The sequence below is a fragment of the Nerophis ophidion genome, linkage group LG12 (assembly GCF_033978795.1).
Source record: "Nerophis ophidion isolate RoL-2023_Sa linkage group LG12, RoL_Noph_v1.0, whole genome shotgun sequence".
In the NCBI taxonomy this organism is placed as follows: Eukaryota; Metazoa; Chordata; class Actinopteri; order Syngnathiformes; family Syngnathidae; genus Nerophis; species Nerophis ophidion.
The window spans coordinates 1,155,409-1,177,911 of NC_084622.1; the positions used below are offsets into that span (position 1 = coordinate 1,155,409).

Genomic DNA, 22,503 nt, shown 5'->3' on the forward strand with positions numbered 1-22,503 from the left:
GGCGGGTGTGTTACCTCGGTGACGTCACATTCTGACCAAATCGCTAAAAGACCGATAAACAGAAAGGCGTTTAATTTACCAAAATTCACCCATTTAGAGTTCGGAAATACATGGTCTTTTTTCTGCAACATCAAGGTATATATTGACGCTTACATAGGTCTGCTGATAATGTTCCCCTTTAAACAAGTTGAAAAACTTATTGGGGTGTTACCATTTAGTGGTCAATTGTACGGAATATGTACTGTACTGTGCAATCTACTAATTGAAACCGATACCGATAATTTCTGATATTACATTTTAAAGCATTTATCGGCCGATAATATCGGCAGCCCAATATTATCGGACATCTCTAGTTACTAATGCTTTTTGGAATACTGTGAAAAGACAAATGTTTGTAAATGCCATCAACAGAAATTCAATTAGTGGGTTTATGATAGTGAAACCGGGTGAAAGGGGCCTGACTGATTCCTGGATACTTGTCTACTAGGGTGGTGCAAATGGGAGGGTTCCTGGTTCAATCCCCACCTTTTACCAACCTAGTCACGTCCGTTGTCTTTTTGAGCAAGACACTTCACCCTTGCTCCTGATGGGTTGTGGTTAGGGCCTTGCATGGCAGCTCCCTCCATCAGTGTGTGAATGTGTGTGTGAATGTGGAAGTAGTGTCAAAGTGCTTTGAGTACCTTGAAGGTAGAAAAGCGCTATACCAGTATAAACCATTTACCATTTACTGACTTTAGGGAGAGTGAACCAAATGTTCATGTTTCTTACAGAACGATTTCAACCATCTCTCAAAGTCTTGTACCTACAGGCTCCTTACCAGAGAGACTTGATTTCAGCTCTATAAAAGTAACCAAAAGAATGGCTTGGGGCTGTGAAAAGCAAAATGTTACAAATAAAACAGTCTTGTTGAAGATGACTCACCTCTGTAGTAGAAGAGGCACAAATCAGACAGCACAAACCAGCGCTTCTTCCACAATTTCATCCCCGTACTGTCCTGTGAAGACACCAGAAAGACCGGGCACACCATTGGTTTGCAAAGAAGAAGAAATGATTATCGAACATAGTTAGTGCAGTCTGGATGGTTCGCTTCCCCTTTGGTCCGGATGACACAATGTCGAATATTTCCAAAAACAATTTGAAATGTGGACTCGTCAGACCACAGAACTCTTTTCCACTTTGCATCAGTCCATCTTAGATGATCTCGGGCAAAGAGAAGCCGGCGGCGTTTCTGGATGTTGTTGATAAATGGCTTTGGCTTTGGATAGTGGAGCTTTAACTTGCATTTACAGATGTAGCGACCAACTGTATTTAGTGACAGTGGTTTTCTAAAGTGTTCCTGAACCCATGTGGTGATATCCTTTAGAGATTGATGTTGGTTTTTGATACAGTGCCGTCTGAGGGATGGAAGGTCACGGTCATTCAATGTTGGTTCCCGGCCATGCGGCTTACGTGGAGTGATTTCTCCAGATTCTCTGAACCTTTTGATGATATTATGGAGCGTAGATGTTGAAATCCCCTAAATTTCTTGCAATTGCACTTTGAGAAACGTTGTTCTTAAACTGTTTGAAAGAAACAGAACTTTGCTGGGTTTCTGGTAGTTATTGGCAACCCTGCAGAAATGTTTCATTATAGCTGGGTTGACCTTGAGCAGGGGTCAACAACCCAAAATGTTGATGGAGCCATATTGGACCACAAATACAAAATGGTAATCGGTCTGGAGCCGCAAAAAATGTAAAGACTTATATAAGTTTTATAATGATGGTAACACATGATGGAAGTGTCTAATTATCTATATCAGCCTACTATCAAACTGACTGTGTCGCAGGCTGACGCAAATCTTCATTGACAGAAATTTTGAAATGTAATATTTATTCTACACATCTTTTACAACATTGGAAAACATTAGTAAAACTTTTTTAGAGGGTTGGATAACTCCTGGAAATGCCTGTTTTAGAATAGAAGTTAAAGTAAACAGCAGGCTGTCTTCTTCTAATGGATTTATTCCAATCTTTGCAAGATGGGTAATATTTGCTGTAGTCTGGAACAACATGGCAGCCAATACGACATACAGATACTGTAAATATAAGTGAAATACACAAAGGACATTAGTAAGGGAAATTAAATGAGCTCAAATATACCTACACATGAGGCATAATGATGCAATATGTACATACAACTAGCCTAAATAGCATGATTAGCTTGCAGTCATGCACTGACCAAATATGCCTGATTAGCACGCCAACAAGTCAATAACATCAACAAATCTCACCTCTGTGCATTCACGCACAGCATAAAACGTTTGGTGGACAAAATGAGACAAATAAGGAGTGGCGTAAAACACTTCTTTCTGTGGGGCGTGGTCATTAAAAATTAGGGCTGTGAATCTTCGGGTGTCCCACGATTCGATTCAATATCGATTCTTGGGGTCACAATTCGATATTATATCGATTTTTTTCGATTCGATTCGATTCAAAAACTATATTTTTCCGATTCAAAAGGATTCAGTATTCATTCAATACATAGATTTCAGCAGGATCTACCCCAGTCTGCTGACATGCTAGCAGAGTAGTAGATTTTTGTTAAAAAGCTTTTATAATTGTAAAGGACAATGTTTTATCAACTAATTGCAATAATGTAAATTTGTTTAAAACTATTAAATGAACCAAAAATATGACTTATTTTATCTTTGTGAAAACATTGGACACTGTGTGTTGTCCAGCTTATGAGATGCCATGCAAGTGTAAGCCACTGTGACACTATTGTTCTTTTTTATTATTTTTATAAATGTGTAATGATAATGTCAATGAGGGATTTTTAATCACTGCTATGCTGAAATTATAACTAATATTGATACTGTTGTTGATAATATTCACTACTTTTGTTTTGTTCTGTGTGGTGTTTGTGTCTCCTCTCAATTGCTCTGTTTATTGCAGTTCTGAGTGTTGCTGGCTCAGGTTTGCTTTTGGAATTGGATTGCATTGTTATGGTATGAGAATGAGAATCGATTCTGAATCGATTCCATTCGTATTTGAATCGATTTTTTCCCACACCCCTATTAAATATGTATTCTGATATATGTTCTTCTCAAAAAATGAGCCAAAGTCAGTGAGTCTCAGTTTGAATAATTAATTAATTGTATGATTTTTCTTTTAATAAAAAATGAGAACGGGTCCCACAGACCCAACCACCACACATCCAATTTTCTTCTTTGCTGCAAAGAACAAAAACGGATGTGGCGTTAGGGCTGGGCGATATATCGCGGGTTTGTCTCATATAGAAAATGACTATACCGTGATATTGGAGTATATGTTCTCACGCAGTTGATTTTAGCTGCGGACATTACACTACAGGCTCTTCTCACTCCTTCTTGTGTCTCCTTCTCACAGACAGTAAGCGCAGGTTCTTACACACGTCACATACTGTCACCTCATACCTCACATACGTATACACCCTCGCCCAGCAGAGAAGTAACAGAGTGGCTAACGTTAGCCGTGATGCTACCGGAGTGTTGCGAAGGTGCAAATCTGGCAACAAATGAAGGAAGAATTAATTCCCAATAAAAACAGCAGGGGGTCCATCGTCTGGCGGTGGTTAGCTTCAAGTGCGAATATGTCGAATAGATAACTTTAATTTGTCAAGTGTGGGGCACAAGCCTTGCTACCAAAAGTAGCATTACTGCTAATACGTAGCATCATTTGAAAAGTCACCTGCTAATAATTTTAATAAATACGTTTTGGAAAATTGACTTAGTTGTGATTTCCCTCTCTGCATGAAAGTTTAAAAGTAGCATATATGAATGCAGTATGAAGAAGAATGTTTGAATGTAGACTAGTGATGCACCGAAATGAAAATTTGTGGCCGAAGCCGAATAAAATTTAAACGCTTGGCCGAAGGCCGAATACCGAACACTGAATGCAGTTTTTCACAATTTTTTTTAATATTGCATAAAGAGCCTAGAAGAAATATTTAGACATGTTTTTCAAATAAAGTATTTTTTTATTGAATATTGACATTTTTTTAATATTCCAGTAGCCTTTGCTTTTCAAAAAAAGCACAAAGTTTTTCATTTATATTAGGCCTTCAAACCAAACATGCATTCCAAAAAAAAAAATAAAGTGCATTAAAGTGGATAAACCCACAACAAATGAATTATTGTCCTTTTGGCAAAAGTCTGCTTAGCCACAGTAGATATGCTAATAATGTAAACAGAAGGCTCAAGTAAATCTCAATTAAGTGTGTGCTTGTAACCTCATACACTTATACAGGTAGCCTACACAACAGGCTAATAATGTAAACAGAGGCCCCACTAAATCTCAATAAGTGTGTGCTTGTAACCTCATACACTTATACAGGTACACAACATATCCCAACGTCACCGCGTCAAAAATTGCGTCACACGCCACTATTCGGCCTTGTTCTTAACTCATTCCACCGAAGGCCGAATGTGGCTTTTTTTGCCATATTCGGCCGAATTTATTCGGTTACCGATTAATCGGTGCATCCCTAGTGTAGACACATAGAATCATCATACTGCTGTGATTATATGCATCAAGTGTTCATTCAAGGCTAAGGCAAAATACCGAGATATACATCGTATATCACGATATGGCCTAAAAATATTGCGATATTTAAAAAAGTCCATATCGCCCAGCCCTATGTGACGTCATATGCGACCCAGCAATAGAATACTTTTCAATGTTTTCAACAAGCTGGTGTCAAATTGTTTCTTGAATGAACTTGATGAGGTTGGTCAGACTTCACTTTTCAGTTCAGACCGAATTAAAGAAGCAGGCCTTTCAGTCACCTCACTGGGGGAGGCATTAGATGTCCCCTATGAAGCAACTGAAAGCTTACAGGACTTCAATAGCCTCTAGGTTTCAAAAGAAGCAAGGAAATAAGTGAAAAATCCAGCTTTTATTCTTGGTAGCAGAATTGTATGTCTTCTGCTTGATCCCCATAACCTCCATTGAGCTCCTAAAGAAACAGCAGCTGGCATCTCTGCCAAAGGAAGCCATCATGTGCTGAAAGGACGTACCAGGAGGCTGCAATCAAGACTAAATGAGTCTGCCACTTAGAAAAGCCTGAGAGTCCTGTCTGGCAGAGGGCCGCCCCAAGCATCCCCTTTTCACCCTGCCGCTGTAAGCGGGAATCTTGATGGAAGGATTGCTATTCAAAGTGCCAAAGTAGCAACACCGGACAAAGAAATCCAATCCTGTATGACATCAAATAAGCTTCTTATAACTGTGAACTTAATTCTAGCAGGGAGAGAGAAAACTCTTAAGGTGTCTGAATCATTTTATTACTTAAAGACCTACTGAAAGCCACTACTGGCGACCACGCAGTCTGATAGTTTTTTTTATCAATGATGAAATATTAACATTGCAACACATGCCAATACGGCCGCTTTAGTTTACTAAATTGTAATTTTGAATTTCGCGCCGAAGTACTATGCTCAAACGTCGCGGTACGATGACGCGTACGCGTGACGTCATGCATTGTAGAGGACATTTTGTTCCAGCACCGTTCCCAGCTATAAGTCGTCTCTTTTTATCGCATAATTCCACAGTATGTAGCTGAATCTTTTGCAATTTGTTCAATGAATAATGGAGACGTCAAAGAAGAAAGCTGTAGGTGGGAAGCGGTGTAATGCGGCCGCCTTTAGCAACACAAACACAGCCGGTGTTTCATTGTTTACATTCCCGAAAGATAACGGTGGAGCTTTACTATGGAACAGAGATGTCAAGTGAACACGGTTGGATTGGACCACACACACAAAGTACAGTGTATTATGCAGCGATCATTTCGAAAGATCGTGTTTCGAAGAGGGTCCCTAGCGAAGGGCAGAGATGAGTATCGCCACCACCCGTCGACTGCTGCTGAAGAAAGGTGCGGGGCCGACCTTCAGGTTGTACAGGTACGACCATATAATCCAGGGGTAGGGAACCTATGGCTCTAGAGCCAGATGCCGCTCTTTTGATGACTGCATCTGGCTCTCAGATAAATCTTAGCTGACATTGCTTAACACGGTAAGTAATGAATAATTCCGCTGGTAATAACAGTGTCAAAAATAACGTTCAAAATCTAAAACATTCTCATCCATTTTAATCCATCCATCCGGTTCCTACCGCACCTGTTCAAGAAGTCGCATTAATTGTAAGAAGTATTTTATTTATTGTTGGTTAGCTTCAGAATAACAACGTTATTAAAAGGAATAAGAGACTTATTTATACTCATTTAGTTGTATTCAGTCTTAAAAAAATATTATATGGCTCTCACTGAAACACTTTTTAAAATATTTGGCTTGTATGGCTCTCTCAACCAAAAAAGGTTCCTGACCCCTGATATAATCTCACTAAAACACTAGTAACACAAAAAGCAGATAAGGGATTTTCCAGAATTATCCTAGTAAATGTGTGTAATAACATCTGAATCACTCCCACTGTGTAGTCTTTTTTTTTTTCTAGTCCTTCACTCTCACTTTCCTCATCCACGAATCTTTCATCCTCGCTCAAATTATTGGGGAAATCGTCGCTTTCTTGGTCCGAATCATTCTCGCTGAAGATGACAGTCAAGCTTTACAGAGATGTCAAGCGAACACGATTGGATTGGACCACACACACAAAGTACAGTGTATTATGCAGCAATCATTTCGAAAGATCGTGTTTCGAAGAGGGTCCCTTGCGAAGGGCAGAAATAATAATAATAATAATAATGGATTAGATTTATATCGCGGTTTTCTATTGTTAGATACTCAAAGCGCTCACAGAGAAGTGGGAACCCATCATTCATTCACACCTGGTGGTGGTAAGCTACATCTGAAATGGGCATCGCCACCATCCGTCCACTGGTGCTGAAGAAAAGTGCGGGGCCGACCTTCAGGTTGTACAGGTACGACCACATAATCTCACTAAAACACTAGTAACACAATAAGCAGATAAAGGATTTTCCAGAATTATCCTAGTAAATGTGTCTAATAACATCTGAATCACTCCCACTGTATAGTCTTTTTTTTTTCTAGTCCTTCACTCTCACTTTCCTCATCCACGAATCTTTCATCCTCGCTCAAATTAATGGGGAAATCGTCGCTTTCTCGGTCCGAATCATTCTCGCTGAAGATGACAGTCAAGCTTTACAGAGATGTCAAGCGAACACGATTGGATTGGACCACACACACAAAGTACAGTGTATTATGCAACAATCATTTCGAAAGATCGTGTTTCGAAGAGGGTCCCTTGCGAAGGGCAGAAATAATAATAATAATAATAATGGATTAGATTTATATCGCGGTTTTCTATTGTTAGATACTCAAAGCGCTCACAGAGAAGTGGGAACCCATCATTCATTCACACCTGGTGGTGGTAAGCTACATCAGAAATGGGCATCGCCACCATCCGTCGACTGGTGCTGAAGAAAGGTGCGGGGCCGACCTTCAGGTTGTACAGGTACGACCACATAATCTCACTAAAACACTAGTAACACAATAAGCAGATAAGAGATTTTCCATAATTATCCTAGTAAATGTGTGTAATAACATCTGAATCACTCCCACTGTATAGTCTTTTTTTTTTTTCTTTCTAGTCCTTCACTCTCACTTTCCTCATCCACGAATCTTCCATCCTCGCTCAAATTAATGGGAAAATCGTCGCTTTCTCGGTCCGAATCGCTCTCGCTGCTGGTGGCCATGATTGTAAACAATGTTCGGATGTGAGGAGCTCCACAACCCGTGATGTCACGCGCACATCGTCTGCTACTTCCGACCAAAAGTTGCGAACTTTATCGTGGATGTTCTCTACTAAATCCTTTCGGCAAAAATATGGCAATATCGCGAAATGATCAAGTATGACACATAGAATGGAGCTGCTATCCCCGTTTGAATAAGAACATCTCATTTCAGTAGGCCTTTAACAGTCCTACGTCTTCCATTTTTTTCTAATGAGCAATAACAAATTAAAAACACGACCCAAGGCCAATCACTTTTAATTATTTGTTTTTATCCATTGCCGAGTCATATAAAACCTTCGAGATCATCGCTGGTGCGTATAAAAAATATAGCTTTGCTTACCTGCTTATAAAGCCAGTTCTTCCTAATAACTGGAGCACCGGGATTCCTCCTGATGGAGTTGGATCTCTTCCCAAAATTATGGAGTTTTTTAGCAGGTCTTGGTGCCTAAAAATGCAAATGAATATGTTAACAAATAATGTCAAAATCACAATGAAGTCATTTTCTAAATGTTAAAGTAAAACGTGAGTTAGTCTGTTGGCATTTTTAAACAGTTGCATTAGAGTAGTATATTAGTTTGTTTTGGTTCCAAAACCTCTAACAAAGACTGCTAACTACAAAAAACCGAATACATTGTTTCGTATGAGTTAGAGTTTATTTGGAACATGCAAGCATACGACATGTTACATCACAATTTCCAGTTTCTCTTTCAAACATGTTGGAAAAGGAGTAGGAACAAGCAGAGCTTGTATGAAGAAAATCATGCAAATCTTAAACCATGCATTCCAGATGCACAAAAATATGAAAACATTTTTTATTTTTAAGGGAAGGATTAAGAATTTTCCATGCAGAAAACAATGCGGAAGACATAGAAAACAGGAACGAACCAAATAAACCAGCATTTTGACTTTATTGAACATTTTTGCGTGGGTGAAAACGGCAATGAGCTCAGAGGGACCACACTTAAGACGTCTTATTTGAATTCATAGATATTTGGGACTCGCAACTTCCTTTGGCTCGACGGTGACTTGTTTTGCAGTCGTACTCAATGAAAAAAAGGGCAAAAACTGAGCCACAAACACATTCTTTGTTTAGGCCCTCGATTCTGTAGACAGTAGTTTTGTTTTTGTCAAATGCTAAACGAAGCAGTATTGTCTTTTTCGGACTATTAGGCGCACTTGAAATCCTTTCATTTTCTCAAAACTCGACAGTGCGCCTTATAACCCAGTGTGAGTAATGTATGGAATGATTTTGGTTGAAGCTATTTAATTTGGTAGTGAAGTGAAGTGAATTGTATTTATATAGCGCTTTTTCTCTAGTGACTCAAAGCGCTTTACATAGTGAAACCCAATATCTAAGTTACATATAAACCAGTGTGGGTGGCACTGGGAGCAGGTGGGTAAAGTGTCTTGCCCAAAGACACAACGGCAGTGACTAGGATGGCGGAAGCGGGAATCGAACCTGCAACCCTCAAGTTGCTGGCACGGCCGCTCTACCAACCGAGCTATACCGTCCCACGCGGTATACGCATTTGGTACATGGTGAAATGATAAGTGCGACCAGTAGATGGCAGTCACACACAAGAGATACGTGTAGACTGCAATATGACTCAAGGAAACAACACCAAAATTGTACATGTTGCATTGAAAGTATAGAACATTAAACACGGCGCTCAATAATCTATCAGAATGTTTTAGTATGACTTTGGTGAGCCGTAGCTGATAAGCTTCTTTTTTTTCTCTATCTTCTTGTTGTAGGACATTCCTTCTAATATAAAGTAGTGTACATTTCTTACTTATTCCCATGAAAGCGCTAAAATATACCGGTGTAGTAAGTTTTATTATTCACCCAAGGAACTTTAGTTATTAGAGAGTTCTGGTTGGACGTTTATCACGGTACACATTTCCGGCCTTGTTGCACTGGTGAGCCACGGATGAGAAGATACTGCTCCGTTATGTAGTGTCAATGTCATTAAAACAGTAAGCTCCATCTTTTGACACTTCTTCCACTCCCGTCCTTGCACGCTACACCGCTACAACAAAGATGACGGGGAGAAGATGCTGTCGATGGTGAGCCACGTAAATAAGACCGCCCACAAAACGGCGCATCCTGAAGCGACTGTCAGAAAGCGGCTTGAAAATTATCTGTAAATCATCATCTATGCAACATTTGACCAAATAACTACCATTACATGTTATGTAGACCACAAGGAAGTGTTTATATTTAGAAAAAAACCTAATAAAATTATTTCTTTAATGCGCCTTTTAATCCGGTTAGCCTTTTTTGTGATAATAGACCTGACTAAACCTGCTCATCGGCAGTGCGCCTTTTAATCCCGTGGGTCCTATGTAGGGCTGGGCGATATATCGATATACTCAATATATCGCGGGTTTGTCTCTGTGCAATATAGAAAATGACTATATGGTGATATTGGAGTATACGTTCTCACGCAGTTGCTTTTAGCTGCGGGCATTACAATACAGGCTCTTCTCACTTTTTGTTGTCTCTCCTTCTCACAGACAAGCAGGCGCACCTTCTTACGTACGTCACATACGTATACGCCCTCGCGGAGCAGAGAGGTAGCAGCATGGGTAACGTTAGCTGTGGTTTGAGTGGTAATACGAGAGAAAGAAGGTGCAAATCTGATAACAAATGAAGGAAGAATTCATTCCCGAGAAAAACAGCAGGGGGTCCATCGTCTGGCGGTGGTTTGGCTTCAAGTGGGAATATGTCGAACAGACAACCGTAATTTGTCAAGTGTGGGGCTAAAGCGTTGGTACAAAAAGTAGCATTAATGCTAATATGTAGCACCATTTGAAAATACACCTGCTAAAGATTGAAGAGTGCTTACTCCGCATGTCAACATCTCCATTCGGTGCCGCACCAACAAAATGCCGAGGCAACCATTTCCACATCAACACTGCATGAAAAAAATAGTCAACAACAGGAACCTACCACATAGCGAAGGACATACACTATTTTATTTCCTATTATGCAGCTCATTTTTATTTGACACTTATTGAAATATCTTGTGCGACATCATGCACAAAAGTGCACTTTATTTGTTTCAAACTATTGTAGTGGCGTTCTGTACAAAAAGTGCACTTTAATTTAGTGTTGTTTTTATATATCATCTTAGTGACATCATGCACAAAAGTGCAATCATAGCTTGTTTTAAAATGTCTCTGACAATCTTGCACTTTCTGTTTTAGAAATGACAGGAAAGTTTGTGCCACTGCTTAATAACTGTTTCATAAATACACTTTTAGTTGTGATTTCCCTCTCTGCATGAAAGTTTAAAAGTAGCATATATGAATGCAGTATGAAGAAGAATGTTTGAATGTAGACACATAGAATCATCATACTGCTGTCATTATATGCATCAAGTGTTCATTCAAGGCTAAGGCAAAATATCCAGATATATATTGTGTATCGTGACATGGCTTAAAAATATTGAGATATTAAAAAAAAAAGCCATATCGCCCAGTCCTAAACTGTAGTATGTCAAGTATGTGGCAAAAGTGTTTCTACAAAAGGTAGCACCACTGCTAATGCAGCATCATTTGAAAAGTCACCAGCTAGAGATTGAAGAGTGCTTGAAACTCTGCATGTCAACATCTTTGTTCGGTGCCACACCAACAAAATGCAGAGGCAACAATTTCTAGATCAAAACCGTATGACAGAAATAGTTAACAACAGAAAGAGATAACGTCCGCAGGAACCTACTACATAGTGAAGGACATACACTATTTGATTTCCTATTATGCAGCTCATTTTTATTTGACACTTATTGAAATATCTTGTGTGACATCATGCACAAAAGTGCACTTTATTTGTTTTAAACTATTGTAGTGGCGTTCTGTACAAAAAGTGCACTTTAATTTAGTGTTGTTTTTATATATCATCTTAGTGACATCATGCACAAAAGTGCAATCATAGCTTGTTTTAAAATGTCTCTGACAATCTTGCACTTTCTGTTTTGGAAATGACATGAATGTTTGTGCCACTGTTTAATAAATACACTTTTAGTTGTGATTTCCCTCTCTGCATGAAAGTTTAAAAGTAGCATATATGAATGCAGTATGAAGAAGAATGTTTGAATGTAGACACATAGAATCATCATACTGCTGTCATTATATGCATCAAGTGTTCATTCAAGGCTAAGGCAAAATATCCAGATATATATTGTGTATCGTGACATGGCTTAAAAATATTGAGATATTTAAAAAAAAAGCCATATCGCCCAGTCCTAAACCGTAGTATGTCACGTACGTGGCAAAAGTGTTTCTACAAAAGGTAGCACCACTGCTAATGCAGCATCATTTGAAAAGTCACCAGCTAGAGATTGAAGAGTGCTTGAAACTCCGCATGTCAACATCTTTGTTCGGTGCCACACCAACAAAATGCCGAGGCAACAATTTCTAGATCAAAACCGTATGACAAAAATAGTTAACAACAGAAAGAGATAACGTCCGCAGGAACCTACTACATAGCGAAGGACATACACTATTTGATTTCCTATTATGCAGCTCATTTTTATTTGACACTTATTGAAATATCTTGTGTGACATCATGCACAAAAGTGCACTTTATTCGTTTCAAACTATTGTAGATGGTGTTCTGTACAAAAAGTGCCCTTTAATTTAGTGTTGTTTTGATATATCATCTTAGTGACATCATGCACAAAAGTGCACTAATAGCTTGTTTTAAAATGTCTCTGACAATCCTGCACTTTCTGTTTTGGAAATGACATGAATGTTTGTGCCACTGCTTAATAACTGTTTAATAAATACACTTTTAGTTGTGATTTCCCTCTCTCCATGAAAGTTTAAAAGTAGCATATATGAATGCAGTATGAAGAAAAATGTTTGAATGTAGACACATAGAATCATCATACTGCTGTGATTATATGCATCAAGTGTTCATTCAAGGCTAAAGCAAAATATCCAGATATATATTGTGTATCGTGACATGGCTTAAAAATATTGAGATATTTAAAAAAAAAGCCATATCGCCCAGTCCTAAACCGTAGTATGTCAAGTATGTGGCAAAAGTGTTTCTACAAAAGGTAGCACCACTGCTAATGTAGCATCATTTGAAAAGTCACCAGCTAGAGATTGAAGAGTGCTTGAAACTCCGCATGTCAACATCTTTGTTCGGTGCCACACCAACAAAATGCCGAGGCAACAATTTCTAGATCAAAACCGTATGACAAAAATAGTTAACAACAGAAAGAGATAACGTCCGCAGGAACCTACTACATAGCGAAGGACATACACTATTTGATTTCCTATTATGCAGCTCATTTTTATTTGACACTTGTTGAAATATCTTGTGTGACATCATGCACAAAAGTGCACTTTATTTGTTTCAAACTATTGTAGTGGCGTTCTGTACAAAAAGTGCACTTTAATTTAGTGTTGTTTTTATATATCATCTTAGTGACATCATGCACAAAAGTGCAATCATAGCTTGTTTTAAAATGTCTCTGACAATCTTGCACTTTCTGTTTTGGAAATGACATGAATGTTTGTGCCACTGCTTAATAACTGTTTAATAAATACACTTTTAGTTGTGATTTCCCTCTCTCCATGAAAGTTTAAAAGTAGCATATATGAATGCAGTATGAAGAAGAATGTTTGAATGTAGACACATAGAATCATCATACTGCTGTGATTATATGCATCAAGTGTTCATTCAAGGCTAAGGCAAAATATCCAGATATATATTGTGTATCGTGACATGGCTTAAAAATATTGAGATATTTAAAAAAAAAGCCATATCGCCCAGTCCTAAACCGTAGTATGTCAAGTATGTGGCAAAAGTGTTTCTACAAAAGGTAGCACCACTGCTAATGCAGCATCATTTGAAAAGTCACCAGCTAGAGATTGAAGAGTGCTTGAAACTCCGCATGTCAACATCTTTGTTCGGTGCCACACCAACAAAATGCCGAGGCAACAATTTCTAGATCAAAACCGTATGACAAAAATAGTTAACAACAGAAAGAGATAACGTCCGCAGGAACCTACTACATAGTGAAGGACATACACTATTTGATTTCCTATTATGCAGCTCATTTTTATTTGACACTTATTGAAATATCTTGTGTGACATCATGCACAAAAGTGCACTTTATTTGTTTCAAACTATTGTAGATGGTGTTCCGTACAAAAAGTGCCCTTTAATTTAGTGTTGTTTTGATATGTCACCTTAGTGACATCATGCACAAAAGTGCACTAATAGCTTGTTTTAAAATGTCTCTGACAATCCTGCACTTTCTGTTTTGGAAATGACATGAATGTTTGTGCCACTGCTTAATAACTGTTTCATAAATACACTTTTAGTTGTGATTTCCCTCTCAGTTTAAAAGTAGCATATATGAATGCAGTATGAAGAAGAATGTTTGAATGTAGACACATAGTATCATCATACTGCTGTCATTATATGCATCAAGTGTTCATTCAAGGCCAAGGCAAAATATGGAGATATATATGCTGTATCGTGACATGGCCTAAAAATATCGAGATATTACAAAAATGCCATATGGCCCGGAAAATATGGTATATAAAAACCGGGGCTATTTTCTTTTGAAAAACGAATCATACAAAAAGTAGGAGGGACAAAAAAAGCATTAGTGCTGCACTGTATAAGGACTCATCCCTGGCGTTCTACTCACTCTCACGGCGGGGCTGGCTTGGTTGGCGGCGCAGTCCGAGCCGCCTGCGTTGTTGGAGGTCTCACTCATGGTGCTGCTCGGCTGCTGCTTCTTCTCATTCACTGCTACTTTGCTGGCGGATCTAAACATGCAAAAGAAGAGCACACATATTCGACGGTTAACTTCTCAAATTTGATTTCTCTCAGTGTGACGCTCAGAATCAAAACAACAACACTCCCAAGGTCACTGTATAGATGTCCAGTAGTTTAAAAATGTTGGGCGGACATATTGAATTTCAGTCAAAATCGGAGTGAATCATGCTGTAATGCCTGTTATATGAATCGCATAATCCCTAAGACATTCGCAAAAAGCTGTCATTGAGGAGCACACCATGTAAATCAAGTTGTGTCTGGCCTGTGGGGATGTCCTACATTCTTCTGGAGGGGAATAATGTTGTAATCTGGCAGAAACATGACATCGCGGTGCAGCAGGAGCACTGCAGCAGTGTGTAAAGTGTTTTACAGTGTTTCAGGTCACTGAAGGGGTGTGCTGCAAACTCAGTTTGACTCAAATAACTTGCACATTTGAGGATGGCGACCTAAACCAATTCAAACAATGCAATAATTAATCACCGTAAAAACCAGACCTGGGCAAAGTAAGGCCCAGGGGCAACATGCGGCCCGTTAAGCTTTTCAATCTGGCCCGCCGGACATTCCCAAATATTTTTTTAGATCTTTAAAGATGGAAAATGTAGCTGACATTGTGATGTGCACTCATGTTTTCTAATGACCGTAAGTCTTCAACTATACTAAGTCTTTGAATGCTTGGACTCTGCGCTTTTGGATAATATACTAGTTATTATGGTCATCTACTTAGTTACTATGGTCATCTAAATAGTTACTATGGTCATCTACTTAGTTACTATGGTCATCTAAATAGTTACTATGGTCATCTACTTAGTTAATATGGTCATGTACTTAGTTACTATGGTCATCTACTTAGATACTATGGTCATCTACTTAGTTACTATGGTCATCTAAATAGTTACTATGGTCATCTACTTAGTTACTATGGTCATCTAAATAGTTACTATGGTCATCTACTTAGTTACTATGGTCATGTACTTAGTTACTATGGTCATCTACTTAGATACTATGGTCATCTACTTAGTTACTATGGTCATGTACTTAGATACTATGGTCATGTACTTAGTTACTATGGTCATCTAAATAGTTACTATGGTCATCTACTTAGTTACAATGGTCATCTAAATAGTTACTATGGTCATCTACTTATTTACTATGGTCATCTACTTAGATACTATGGTCATCTACTTAGATACTATGGTCATGTACTTAGTTACTATGGTCATCTACTTAGTTACTATGGTCATGTACTTAGTTACTATGGTCATCTACTTAGATACTATGGTCATCTACTTAGTTACTATGGTCATGTACTTAGATACTATGGTCATGTACTTAGTTACTATGGTCATCTACTTAGTTACTATGGTCATCTAATTAGTTGCTATGGTCATCTAAATAGTTACTATGGTCATCTACTTAGTTACTATGGTCATGTACTTAGTTACTATGGTCATGTACTTAGTTACTATGGTCATCTACTTAGATACTATGGTCATCTACTTAGTTACTATGGTCATCTACTTAGTTACTATGGTCATCTACTTAGTTACTATGGTCATCTACTTATTTACTATGGTCATCTACTTAGATACTATGGTCATCTAAATAGTTACTATGGTCATCTACTTAATTACTATGGTCATGTACTTAGTTACTATGGTCATCTACTTAGATACTATGGTCATCTGAATAGTTACTATGGTCATCTACTTAGTTACTATGGTCATTTACTTAGTTACTATTGTCATCTACTTAGATACTATGGTCATCTACTTAGTTACTATGGTCATCTACTTAGATACTATGGTCATCTAATTAGTTACTATGGTCATCTACTTAGTTACTATGGTCATCTAATTAGTTACTATGGTCATCTAAATAGTTACTATGGTCATCTAAATAGTTACTATGGTCATCTACTTAGTTACTATGGTCATCTAATTAGTTACTATGGTCATCTACTTAGTTACTATGGTCATCTAAATAGTTACTATGGTCATCTACTTAGTTACTATGGTCATCTAAATAGTTACTATGGTCATCTACTTAGTTACTATGGTCATGTACTTAGTTACTATGGTCATCTAATTAGTTACTATGGTCATCTACTTAGTTACTATGGTCATCTACTTAGTTACTATGGTCATCTACTTAGTTACTATGGTCATCTAAATAGTTACTATGGTCATCTACTTAGTTACTATGGTCATGTACTTAGTTACTATGGTCATCTACTTAGATACTATGGTCATCTACTTAGTTACTATGGTCATCTACTTAGATACTATGGTCATGTACTTAGTTACTATGGTCATCTACTTAGTTACTATGGTCATCTAATTAGTTACTATGGTCATCTACTTAGTTACTATGGTCATCTAAATAGTTACTATGGTCATCTACTTAGTTACTATGGTCATGTACTTAGTTACTATGGTCATCTACTTAGATACTATGGTCATCTACTTAGTTACTATGGTCATGTACTTGGATACTATGGTCATGTACTTAGTTACTATGGTCATCTACTTAGTTACTAGGGTCATCTAATTAGTTACTATGGTCATCTAATCAGTTACTATGGTCATCTACTTAGTTACTATGGTAATCTACTTAGTTACTATGGTCATCTACTTAGTTACTATGGTCATCTACTTAGTTACTATGGTCATTTAAATAGTTACTATGGTCATCTACTTAGTTACTATGGTCATGTACTTAGTTACTATGGTCATCTACTTAGATACTATGGTCATGTAGTTAGTTACTGTGGTCATCTAATTAGTTACTATGGTCATCTACTTAGTTACTATGGTCATCTACTTAGTTACTATGGTCATCTACTTAGTTACTATGGTCATCTAAATAGTTATTATGGTCATCTACTTAGTTACTATGGTCATCTAAATAGTTACTATGGTCATCTACTTAGTTACTATGGTCATGTACTTAGTTACTATGGTCATCTGCTTAGATACCATGGTCATTTACTTAGTTACTATGGTCATGTACTTAGTTACTATGGTCATCTACTTAGATACCATGGTCATCTACTTAGTTACTATGGTCATGTACTTAGTTACTATGGTCATCTACTTAGTTACTATGGTCATCTAATTAGTTACTATGGTCATCTACTTAGTTACTATGGTCATGTACTTAGTTACTATGGGCATCTACTTAGTTACTATGGTCATCTAAATAGTTACTATGGTCATCTACTTAGTTACTATGGTCATGTACTTAGTTACTATGGTCATCTACTTAGATACTATGGTCATCTACTTAGTTACTATGGTCATCTACTTAGCTACTATGGTCATCTAATTAGTTACTATGGTCATCTACTTAGTTACTATGGTCATCTACTTAGTTACTATGGTCATGCACTTAGTTACTATGGTCATCTACTTAGATACTATGGTCATCTACTTAGTTACTATGGTCATGTACTTAGATACTATGGTCATGTACTTAGTTACTATGGTCATCTACTTAGTTACTATGGTCATCTAATTAGTTACTATGGTCATCTACTTAGTTACTATGGTCATGTACTTAGTTACTATGGGCATCTACTTAGTTACTATGGTCATCTAAATAGTTACTATGGTCATCTACTTAGTTACTATGGTCATGTACTTAGTTACTATGGTCATCTACATAGATACTATGGCCATCTACTTAGTTACTATGGTCATCTACTTAGTTACTATGGTCATCTACTTAGTTACTATGGTCATCTAATTAGTTACTATGGTCATCTACTTAGTTACTATGGTCATCTAAATAGTTACTATGGTCATCTACTTAATTACTATGGTCATGTACTTAGTTACTATGGTCATCTACTTAGATACTATGGTCATCTAAATAGTTACTATGGTCATCTACTTAGTTACTATGGTCATCTACTTAGTTACTATGGTCATCTACTTAGATACTATGGTCATCTACTTAGTTACTATGGTCATCTACTTAGATACTATGGTCATCTACTTAGATACTATGGTCATCTAATTAGTTACTATGGTCATCTACTTAGTTACTATGGTCATCTAATTAGTTACTATGGTCATCTACTTAGTTACTATGGTCATCGAAATAGTTACTATGGTCATCTACTTAGTTACTATGGTCATCTAAATAGTTACTATGGTCATCTACTTAGTTACTATGGTCATGTACTTAGTTACTATGGTCATCTAATTAGTTACTATGGTCATCTACTTAGTTACTATGGTCATCTAAATAGTTACTATGGTCATCTAAATAGTTACTATGGTCATCTACTTAGTTACTATGGTCATCTACTTAGATACTATGGTCATGTACTTAGTTACTATGGTCATCTACTTAGTTACTATGGTCATCTACTTAGATACTATGGTCATGTACTTAGTTACTATGGTCATCTACTTAGATACTATGGTCATCTACTTAGTTACTATGGTCATCTACTTAGATACTATGGTCATGTACTTAGTTACTACGGGCATCTACTTAGTTACTATGGTCATCTACTTAGTTACTATGGTCATCTACTTAGTTACTATGGTCATCTAATTAGTTACTATGGTCATCTACTTAGTTACTATGGTCATCTAAATAGTTACTATGGTCATCTACTTAGTTACTATGGTCATGTACTTAGTTACTATGGTCATCTACTTAGATACTATGGTCATCTACTTAGTTACTATGGTCATGTACTTGGATACTATGGTCATGTACTTAGTTACTATGGTCATCTACTTAGTTACTATGGTCATCTAATTAGTTACTATGGTCATCTACTTAGTTACTATGGTCATCTAAATAGTTACTATGGTCATCTACTTAGTTACTATGGTCATCTACTTAGTTACTATGGTCATTTAAATAGTTACTATGGTCATCTACTTAGTTACTATGGTCATGTACTTAGTTACTATGGTCATCTACTTAGATACTATGGTCATCTACTTAGTTGCTATGGTCATCTACTTAGATACTATGGTCATGTACTTAGTTACTATGGTCATCTACTTAGTTACTATGGTCATCTAATTAGTTACTATGGTCATCTACTTAGTTACTATGGTCATCTAAATAGTTACTATGGTCATCTACCTAGTTACTATGGTCATCTAAATAGTTACTATGGTCATCTACTTAGTTACTATGGTCATTTAAATAGTTACTATGGTCATCTACTTAGTTACTATGGTCATCTAATTAGTTACTATGGTCATCTAATTAGTTACTATGGTCATCTAATTAGTTACTATGGTCATCTACTTAGTTACTATGGTCATCTACTTAGTTACTATGGTCATCAAATTAGTTACTATGGTCATCAAATTAGTTACTATGGTCATGTAATTAGTTACTATGGTCATGTAATTAGTTACTATGGTCATCTAATTAGTTACTATGGTCATCTACTTAGTTACTATGGTCATCTACTTAGTTACTATGGTCATGTAATTAGTTACTATGGTCATCTACTTAGTTACTATGGTCATCTACTTAGATACTATGGTCATCTACTTAGATACTATGGTCATGTACTTAGTTACTATGGTCATCTACTTAGTTACTATGGTCATGTACTTAGTTACTATGGTCATGTACTTAGTTACTATGGTCATCTACTTAGTTACTAAGGTCATCTACTTAGTTACCATGGTCATCTACTTAGTTACTATGGTCATCTACTTAGTTACTATGGTCATCTACTTAGTTACTATGGTCATCTACTTAGTTACTATGGTCATGTACTTAGTTACTATGGTCATCTACTTAGTTACTATGGTCATGTAATTAGTTACTATGGTCATCTACTTAGTTACTATGGTCATCTACTTAGTTACTAAGGTCATCTACTTAGTTACCATGGTCATCTACTTAGTTACTATGGTCATCTACTTAGTTACTATGGTCATCTACTTAGTTACTATGGTCATCTACTTAGTTACTATGGTCATGTACTTAGTTACTATGGTCATCTACTTAGTTACTATGGTCATCTACTTAGTTACTATGGTCATGTACTTAGTTACTATGGTCATGTACTTAGTTACTATGGTCATGTACTTAGTTACTATGGTCATCTACTTAGTTACTAAGGTCATCTACTTAGTTACCATGGTCATCTACTTAGTTACTATGGTCATCTACTTAGTTACTATGGTCATCTACTTAGTTACTATGGTCATCTACTTAGTTACTATGGTCATGTACTTAGTTACTATGGTCATCTACTTAGTTACTATGGTCATGTAATTAGTTACTATGGTCATCTACTTAGTTACTATGGTCATCTACTTAGATACTATGGTCATCTACTTAGATACTATGGTCATCTACTTAGTTACTATGGTCATCTACTTAGTTACTATGGTCATGTACTTAGTTACTATGGTCATCTACTTAGTTAGTATGGTCATCTAATTATTTACTATGGTCATCTACTTAGTTACTATGGTCATCTACTTAGTTACTAAGGTCATCTACTTAGTTACCATGGTCATCTACTTTGTTACCATGGTCATCTACTTAGTTACTATGGTCATCTACTTAGTTACTATGGTCATATACTTAGTTACTATGGTCATCTACTTAGTTACTATGGTCATCTACTTAGTTACTATGGTCATCTACAAACCCCGTTTCCATATGAGTTGGGAAATTGTGTTAGATGTAAATATAAACAGAATACAATGATTTGCAAATCCTTTCCAACCCATATTCAGTTGAATATGCTACAAAGACAACATATTTGATGTTCAAACTCATAAACTTTATTTTTTTTTGCAAATAATAATCAACTTAGAATTTCATGGCTGCAACGGGTGCCAAAGTAGTTGGGAAAGGGCATGTTCACCACTGTGTTACATCATCTTTTCTTTTAACAACACTCAATAAATGTTTGGGAACTGAGGAAACTAATTTTTGAAGCTTTGAAAGTGAAATTCTTTCCCGTTCTTGTTTTATGTAGAGCTTCAGTCCTTCAACAGTCCGGGGTCTCCGCTGTCGTATTTTACGCTTCATATTGCGCCACACATTTTCTATGGGAGACAGGTCTGGACTGCAGGCAGGCCAGGAAAGTACCCGCACTTTTTTTTATGAAGCCACGCTGTTGTAACACGTGCTGAATGTGGCTTGGCATTGTCTTGCTGAAATAAGCAGGGGCGTCCATGAAAAAGACGGCGCTTAGATGGCAACATATGTTGTTCCAAAACCTGTGTGGACCTTTCAGCATTAATGGTGCCTTCACAGATGTGTAAGTTACCCATGCCTTGGTCACTAATGCACCCCCATACCATCACACATGCTGGCTTTTCAACTTTGCGCCTATAACAGTCTGGATGGTTCACTTCCCCTTTGGTCCGGATGACACGATGTCGAATATTTCCAAAAACAATTTTAAATGTGGACTCGTCAGACCACAGAACACTTTTCTACTTTGCATCAGTCCATCTTAGATGAACTCGGGCCCAGAGAAGCCGGCGGCGTTTATGGATGTTGTTGATAAATGGCTTTCGCTTTGCATAGTAGAGTTTTAACTTGCACTTACAGATGTAGCGACCTACTGTATTTAGTTACAGTGGTTTATGAAGTGTTCCTGAGCCCATGTGGTGATATCCTATAGAGATTGATGTCGGTTTTTGATACCGTGATATGAGGGATCGAAAGTGTTGGTTTCCGGCCATGCTGCTTACGTGGAGTGATTTCTCCAGATTCTCTGAACCTTTTGATGATATTATGGAGCGTAGATGTTGAAATCCCTAAATTTCTTGCAATTGCACTTTGAGAAACGTTGTTTTTAAACTGTTTGACTATTTGCTCACGCAGTTGTGGACAAAGGGGTGTACCTCGCCTCATCCTTTTTGGGAAGCTGTTTTTATACCCAATCATGGCACCCACCTGTTCCCAATTAGCCTGCACACCTGTGGGATGTTCCAAATAAGTGTTTGATGAGCATTCCTTAACTT

At 37.3% G+C, this 22,503-nt stretch overlaps 1 pseudogene; it reads right to left on the minus strand.

Moving 5' to 3' along the window:
* The window catches only part of LOC133562870 (pleckstrin homology domain-containing family A member 5-like), a 344,567-nt pseudogene that overhangs the window by 112,059 nt on the left and 210,005 nt on the right, over positions 1-22,503 (minus strand).